Below are 9,611 nucleotides of genomic sequence, written 5' to 3' on the forward strand. Positions count from 1 at the left end.
ACCACTTTTCAAAACACTGTTTAATTTCAATTCCAAAAGCAAAGTGAAAGTCACATTCTTTCTTTTCATGCTTTTACTAAATTAGTTTGGATAAAGATCTTTCCCAAGTAATGGGGTTAATCTTCTGGTTTCCATGGTGCATAAATTTCTTCCCACAGATGGGACACCAGTCTATTGCAGGAAATACTTATTTTTGTCAACTGAGTGGATTGGCAATGTGAAATGAAGTGTCTTGTTCAAGAACACAATGTGTCACCCAGTCCAGAAATTGAACCACAATCTTACACTCAAGAGTCCACACACCCTAACCACTAAGTTACACACCTTCACACTAAATTAGTTACTTTTATAACAATTGGAGAACATTTTCACAAATAGAGGGAATGTATATAAGTAGATAAAGAGAGATATGAGCGATTTGACCCTTTAGCATTCAAATTTCTGTGTGAAATATAATGCTTGGACATTAAACTCTGCTTGCAAAGACCTGTTTAGGCAAGTGAAATCGAAATCAAATTCGATGACTGGCATCCGTGCTAGTGGAGCACTAAAAGCACCATCCGAGCATGATTGTTGCCAGGGTTGCTGATTGGCCTCCATGCCGGTGGCATGTAAAAAGCACCATTTGGACATGATTGTTACCAGCGTCACCTTACTAGCTCTTGTGCTAGTGGTATGTGAAAATCAACATTCAAGCGAGGGCATTGCCAGTGCCGCTGGACTGGCTCCTGTGCACTTAGCACGTAAAAACACCATTTGAGCATTCCGTTGCCAGTACCACCTGACTGGCCCTCATGCCGGTGGCACATAAAAGCACCCACTACACTCTCAGAGTGGTTGGCATTAAGAAGGGCATCCAGCTGTAGAAACTCTGCCAGATCAGATTGGAACCTGGTGCAGCCATCTGGCTCACCAGTCCCCAGTCAAACCGTCCAACCCATGCCAGCATGGAAAGTGGACGTTAAACGATGATGATGATGATGATGATGCATTATCTTGTAGCTTTGACATTTTAATGTGATTGTATATTTTTAGGGCAACAGTGTAGAGTAAGTGTGAGGGGTCAGATCCAGCCAGTTTGAAGATAAAACAAATAAATTATTTTGACTGGATATGGGCAGTTTATATGCTAAACGGTTAAGTACTGACCACTGTCCTTTTGAAATTCCTCATAAACAATGATGAGGTGATGTCAGTGGCCTGTAATCATACTTTGGAAGGAAAATTGGTGCAGCATAACAAGAGAACCGATCAGTTGGGTTTGCTAAATTACTGAAAACTGGATTGATGGAACTTAATTGTTGTTGCTATTATTGCAATTGTTATCATTGCTGGTGTTTTTATTGTTGTTGTTGTGGCTATCGTTGTTGTTGATGTTTTCTGTTGTTGGTGCTCTTGCTGTTGTTTTCGCTATTGTTATTGCTGTTGTCTTCTTGTGATCATGCTGTTGCTCTTGTTGTTATTGCTGTGTGTTGCTGTTGTTGTTGGTATTGTTGTTTAGCCACTTAGGCCAACACTGAGCAAGCAGACATATGAAGAAAGTCATTCCAGCCTTGACCATCCCGACTTTTTTTAGAGATATGTAGTGCTACACAATCTAGTATATCTTGTCCTTAAATAAGATGATAGCTTTTGATTTGAGGGAGGTTTGTCTGCTATTTCTATCAATCTGACTCAGTGTCCAGTGCTGCTGTTGTTATTTAAGGTAAATTAAAGATTTCCTCATTCGTACAAGGTCCCACATTTGTAACAAAACAGTGTAATTGCTTTGATCAAATATCAATTCTCAAATATGTCTAGCACATATTTTGTCAATGTCACACCACTCACAAGGCTTTGGTCGGCCTGAGGCTATAGTAGAAAACACTTGCCCGAGGTGCCTGAGTTCAAATTCCACCGAGGTCAACTTTGCTTTTCATTCTTTCAAGGTCGATAAAATAAGTACCAGTTATATACCAGGGTCAATGTAATTACTCACTTCCTCAAAACTGTTGGCCCTGTGCCAAAATTTGATACCATTTATTATGGTTCTGATTGCTTTGTAGTAAGTTTCTGAAAATAGTTTTAACCAAATTAAATAAAAGCATTTAAGTTTTTAGTTTGACCAGTTAAAGCTTCTAATTTCAAAGGTCAAGGTGTAGCTCAAATCCTCCTGTAGGGGATTCTTTCCACTTTTATTGCCTTTAGAGTGTATCTTTAATAATGGGAAAAGTAATAAGAATCACACACCACATATGGGACTATAATCTATCGCATCATTTGTATCGTAGCAGCTTCTTAAATAATTATTTTCAAACACCTCAGTATTTCTAGGGAAAATCAAATATATACATATTTACACACACACATACACGCATATATATATATATATATATATATATATACATATGTATATACTGAAAGTTTGTTATGGCTAGTCAGAGAGTGACCATTGGTTTCACACCTATAAAGTGCTTAACTGTACAGGTGACTCATCAAACTCAAATGGCTAGAGACACATAACTTCTCTACCTAAAGCCAAAAGAAACAACATTCTAAATATCCTTTTCTACTCTAGGCACAAGGCCAGAAATTCTGGGGGAGGCAGGGGCCAGTTGATTAGATCAATCCCAGTACTCAACTAGTACTTAGTTTATCGACCCCGAAAGGATAAAAGCAAAGTGAACCTCAGGGGAATTTGAACTCAGAACATAATGACAGATGAAATACCTATTTCTTTACTACCCACAAGGGATTAAACACAGAGAGGACAAACAAGGAAATACAAACAGATTAAGTCGATTACATCGACCCCAGTGTGTAACTGGTACTTAATTTATTGATCCTGAAAGGATGAAAGGCAAAGTCGACCTTGGTGGAATTTGAACTCAGAACGTAGCCGCAGACGATATACAGCTATGTATTTTGCCCGGCATGCTAACGTTTCTGCCAGCTCGCTGCCTTAACTACATTCTAAATATCACTACTCTTATGTTTTAGAGTGTAAGTGTTTTGGGGGATATATGAACTACTGACTAATATATATTTATATAAACATCTTGTTTTAAGTTTTCCTTTACTAAACCTCATGATATTGCTTCTAATAAATCTTGATTTTTATGACTATGTCAACTATGATTTCTGTCTGCTCCCTCAGCCCTACTCCTAACAGATAATGCCCTTTGTTGCTACAGCCTTAGATATACAAGGATTTGATTAACTAGTCTAAAAATTAAAACTGACCCCATAAAAACAAATAAAATCAGTGACAGGCAGAGTCTTCTTGATAATTTTTGTAACTTCTATGCTGAAGTGGAGACAACATGTTCTTTGTCTATCTCCTTAACTTCTTGGAGATTTTAGGTATAATTACACTAATGTGTCCATCTGTTCTAATTTAACTAAATTCTATGACTTTGTGCAGCTGGGGATTGCTCCACATTTTAAATTGATGTAATGATTGCATTGTTCAATTAAATGGAGTTGCATGAAACGATCATACTGCATTATTACCTCTGGATATCCTTGTTGCTTATTTTGATTTTACATATATATATATGTATGTTTCTCTCCTTGTTTTTTTCTGTGTACCTTTCTGTCAAAGAGCGTAGGCTCGAAACGTAAAAGCTCTATACTAATACATTTGTTTGTTTGTACTCCACCTGCCTTCGTCTTTTGTTTATTTTTGTAAACTTTCCCTTTATATATATATATATATATGTTTCTCTCCTTGTTTTTTTCTGTGTACCTTTCTGTCGAAGAGCGTAGGCTCGAAACATAAAAGACATTTTATATTCCTGAGCGCTATACTAATACATTTGTTTGTTTGTACTCCACCTGCCTTCATCTTTTGTTTATTTTTGTAAACTTTCCCTTTATATATATATATATATATATGTTTCTCTCCTTGTTTTTTTCTGTGTACCTTTCTGTCGAAGAGCGTAGGCTCGAAACATAAAAGATATTTTATATTCCTGAGCGCTATACTAATACATTTGTTTGTTTGTACTCCACCTGCCTTCGTCTTTTGTTTATTTTTGTAAACTTTCCCTTTATATATTATATATATATATATATGTAATTCTCTCTCAGACAGCTTATCAAAAGTGTTTCTGGCGATTCAGAATAGCAGTTAAGAAGTGTATCATTGAATTTATGCCCATAAATTGACTCTACGCTATATATATATGTTGAGCTTACATTTTCCCCATGTTAAAACTGTCTGTTATGTGCAAGAATCTAACAGTATGCATGTGTGTGTATGTGGTGTATATACACATATATACAAGCACGCACACACACACACACACACACACACACACACACATGTATATATATTTACTGATAGGTTTTGTGATTGTTGCACATGGGCTCCAGCTTATTTTTAGATATGTTTGACGTACACCATTTTTCCCATCAAGAGATTTTAAAGAGTGTGGGGTATGGAAGGAGAGGAGTGGGATAGGGATGGGATTGGTGGTCTGCTGGCCATTAACAGGATTCTATTTAGATCACATTAAGTCTCCCGTTTAAACATCTTATCTTCATGTAATTTACTTAAACTCAGCTTGTTTCTCCTCCACACTTACGCACCTTCTTCCTTCACTCACTATCTCTTTCCTTTTCTTTGTTTTTATCATTATTATTCATCTACCTTATATTAATATTTTGTTGGGTTTTTTTTTCTTTTACTTGTCTCGCTTAAGTAATCTTTCCTGAACTAATAATCTTTTAAGAATTTTTTTATTTTCTGCTTATTTGTTCATATTTTTTAAAATAACTATCTTAAAATAATATCTTATAAGATCGTACGAAAATGGAATAAGAATATCTTCCACCCATTTATTCCATTTCTCAGCCATTACATTTTGAGCCATATTTCAGAATTGCTGTTCATCCTTGAGATAATCTTAGTACACAAATCAAACAACTATATAAACCACACAAGCACACACACACACACACACACACACACACACACACACACACACACACACACTCACACACACACACACACACACACACCACATACACACACACACACATACACACACACACACACACACATACACATACACATACACACACACATACACATACACACACACACACATACACATACACACACAACACACATACACATACACACACACACACATACACATACACACACACACACACACACACACACACACACACACACACACACACACACACACACATACACATACACATGCAATACAATTATTCACAAAGTACTTCACCACACAACTACGCAACCACACAAACAAACAAATAAATAAACAAACAAGCTATAGTTAAAAGAGTTATATATCTTTATGTTGGAACTTAAAAGTTACTATTTTAGTTTCTTTCATATTCTTGAAATATTTCATAAATTATACTTATATGAGTCGCAGACATTGCTCTATGAAAATAGTTACTAAAACAAACTGGTTGGGTCATTGGTTCACAGGCTGGTTGGCTGGTTGGCTGGTTGGCTATTAATAGCAGAGTTTGATCTTGTATAGATCTATATCAATTATGAAATGTAAATAAAAGTGGAATGTAGTGACATATGTTTAGCCCAGGGTCAACTCTGAGCAAACAGACTTATGATCAAAAGTTCAAGCATGAGCGTGTGGTTAAGAAACTCACACTTCAGTCATGTAGTTTCAGGGTTCAACCCCTTTTTGCAGCACTTTAGGCATGTCTTCCACTATAGCCCCAGGCTGAACAATACTTTATGAGTGGACTGGAGAGATGGAAACTGTGTGGAAGCCTAAATTTCTAATCTTGCCATCCATCACACATCAAAAGGAACATCCCATACAGCATGGCAAGATGCATGTGTGCTATAGCGACTGACCCCAAAATATGGGAAATCTGACACAACGAGCTCAAAGGCTTCCTCGCCATGCAGAAATACCCCTTAGGATTAATTAATGAGGGAATTAAAAAGGTGACAAAACTGATCATCACCCAAATACAGACACCTAAGGAAAAAATTAATGAACACACGATTCCATTTGTTAACACACACAGTCCTGGGATAACCAACATCTTTCAAGCTTTAAAATCGAACTTACCTATACTCCTGCATAACCCCAAAATGAAAAATTTGATCTAAAAATTCCCTTTGCAGAATAGTAGATGTCAACCAAAAAATCTTAAAAGACACCTTACAAGAGCAGAATTCACATCAGAAAATGAATCAGAATTCTTTGTAAAAGAATGTGGAGATAAGAGATGTGGAACATGCAACAACAACTTTAAATACTTAGAAAGTGGTTCCCACATAAAATTCAAGAGTGGATTCTCATTCAAAATAAATGCAGATATGAACTGCGAAATGCAGAATCTCATATACTACATTACCTGCTCCAACTGCAAAGAAAATTACATTGGTGAAACAAATAATTCCCTCTGCCAACATGCAAGAATCCACAGGCAGCATATCAGAAAAGAAGAATTATGCAAGATTCCATTAAGTAAACATCTGGTAATATGCCTCGATGGAAAATTTAAGATCCTTCCCTTTTACAAGTGTTCATGGGATGACCCACAATACTGAAAAGCAATGGAGCTACTACACTACATGAAAAAATTCTTTCCAAAATTGAATGTTTGAAAGAAAAGTGGAGAATTTGCATCTTTTATTCTAAATGTAGCTCCAATATCAGAAGCATGATACACATCTCTATAAATATTCAGATATATATATTGATAGAAATGGTAAGACAACAAAAGAATGAAAGAGACCTCGATATTATGTAAATAGAGGAATTTATCTGTAAATATAATATGTGACAATTATTCGGTAGCCATGATAAAACTCCAAGTTTCAGATGCCGAGGTGGAAATCCACGCCGCCATCTCTTCAGTTATCTGGCCATCAAGAAAATGCCCTTTTACTTTGCTGTTGGGCCAGGTAACGCAGTATATGAGGTTCTGCATTTTGCATTTTTTTGATGGCCAGATAACTGAAGAGATGACAGTGTGGATTTCTACCCCGACATCCGAAACTCTGTGTTTTATCATGGTTACTGAATAATTATCACATATTATATTTACAGATAAATATATATATATATATATATATTATTTGAGGGAATAAAATCCAAACTTACAAGGAAAAAGAATTCAATTTAGAAAAACTAAGTCAAATTCCACACAATATACTATATATATAAAATATTATAAAAAAAAGCACCTTTTATCAATAGGTCACCATCATTAATTATTTATTTTGAATTGATAAAAGGTAGTTTTTTTCTAATATATTTTATATATATATATAATATATATATATATATTAATCAGCGAAATTGCGAGGATGATCCGGTTCTTGACTGAAGATTAGAGGCTTCGAATGACCCGTCCGTTTTTTGTGTAGTCTATTTGAATGTTTTGCGTTCTTGTCCCATTTTGTATTTTTATATATATTTTATATATATATATATATATATATATATATATATATATAAAACATGGGGATCTTCTAACTTTACGTTTTTTTCTAATTTGTAAATATTGTTTGTTCATACAAAGCATAAAATTGAAAGAAGCATGACTTTATTTTTCAACACAAAACTTTCTGACACCTTAAGGAAAGAGAAAAAAAAAATTACTGTTGTTTCTGCCTCAATATTTATAACATGATACTCATCTCTGTAACAGTGGGTTTTATTTTTCTAATTTGTAAATATTGTAGTAATGTTTGTTCATGCAAAAACAGGAAATTAAAAGAAACCTGACTTTATTTTTCAATGCAAGACATCAAAATTACAGTGTAGAGATAGACATATTCCAAAACACCTGAGCTCACAGGCACACATACGCACACACATACACACACACATGCTCACACATTACATATACATAAGTAATAAAATTCTTATATCTTAAGGAAAAGAAAATGCTATCCGTGATGACAACACCCCTTCCTTTTTTCATTATTTTTCCCATCCTAAAAGAGGTCACCATCATTGATCTCATGTCTCATGCCAGTAGCTATAAAATGGTAAAAAAAACTAAATAAATAAATGGTATAAAACATTCCAAATTGAAAAGAAATCCCTTCCCCTCCCTCTCTCTACTTATCTATCTATCTGTCTGTCTGTCTATCTATCTATCTATCTATCTATCTATCTATCTATCTATTTATCTATCTATCTCCACTGTCCTGGAACCTCACTCCAAAAAAACAAAAAAACAAGAACACTGTTCTCCTCTTCTAAACAAACTAAATAAAAACACCTGATTTATATAAAGAACAACCTGTTTGCACATTCACTATTTTATTTGACAAGTTCAAAGAGGAATTAAAGAGCTAATAATAATGACTAAATAAAAAATTCTTTTCTAAAATTCTGACATCCTCATCTATACTCAATATTCAATATCTGTACACCACTTCTAACACTCTATACAAACATACATCCATACATACATACATACATATATATATTGAGGTTATGAGAGGTAATGGTGTCAGGAAGACCCAAAGGTGTCAAGGAATGCTGAGTAAGTGCTATTGACAGACTATAGTTAAGATCCAGGTTCGGTGATTATGCAAATGAGGAGTCCAACATAGGTTGTATATTAGCATGCATATATAAAAAAATAACAGAATGAGATAAAAATCCAAGGCTGTGAAAGATTTCAGAACATGTCTGTTTTCATTCCTCCACTCCACTCTTTATTTCATATCTTCTCTAGAATAACAATTGCATAACATGCTATTCAAATTTCTACATTAATGTAGAAACTTGAATGGTATGTTTTTGATAGAACTAACATTGTTCTTGATGTATGCCATATTTGGTTTGCCTGGGTTTTATTTCCACTGAGTGAGAGCATCTTCAATCTAGGAGTGTTTTCCCACGTCTGAGGTGTTAGTCTTGCCTTAATGGCAATGAAAGTAGTTTTACTGAATTTGATGGTCATGAGTAATTTTGAACATGGAACAAATCTGATCAGTGAAGATTTGACGGTGGTGCATTACAAAAGAGTGCATGTCTTTGCCTGATGAATGGAGAAGGAGAAAAGTAATACATTTCTAGGGTAAAAAGGATAAAGACTCCTCTTTGGCCACAAATGACCGTGGGATTGTACCAAGAAAGTTCCCCTCCAAAGGCAAAGTCAACCCCGGTGGAATTTGAACTCAGAACATGAAAACAAATAAAATGCTGCTAAGCATTTCACCTGATGTGTTAACAACTCTGCCGGCTCACTGCCTTAACAACAACAATCATCTCCATTAACATCATCATCATCATCATCATCATAACTTTATTGACTTCACACCTTCCATTTCAGCAATTAACTTTGCACCACAGAAAAAGACAAAATCCCAATACGTCAGTTTTTCTCTAATAGCACAACAGACTATAGGGTTTCTTGGTTCCAAACTAAGAACGTCAACAGTATACATATTACAGTTGCAGTTATGCAGAGTGTATCAGTGAAAAAGGAATAAAAAAATATTAAAACTTGTCAGAATGCTTTTAACATAGTCACTATGATGTCGATAAAACTTGATAACTTCTGACAAAATGTTTTGTAGCTTACTGGTGTGTAAGTTAATTTAAAAACTGGTGTGAGTTTGATAACCATTAAGGATTTGACAA

The 9,611-nt window shown here is 35.0% G+C and overlaps 1 protein-coding gene across 2 annotated transcripts in view; it reads left to right on the forward strand.

Moving 5' to 3' along the window:
• LOC115217999 overlaps positions 1-9,611 on the forward strand; it is a 520,272-nt gene that overhangs the window by 490,170 nt on the left and 20,491 nt on the right. The window lies entirely within an intron of this gene.

The sequence above is a fragment of the Octopus sinensis genome, linkage group LG12 (assembly GCF_006345805.1).
Source record: "Octopus sinensis linkage group LG12, ASM634580v1, whole genome shotgun sequence".
Classification (NCBI taxonomy): domain Eukaryota; kingdom Metazoa; phylum Mollusca; class Cephalopoda; order Octopoda; family Octopodidae; genus Octopus; species Octopus sinensis.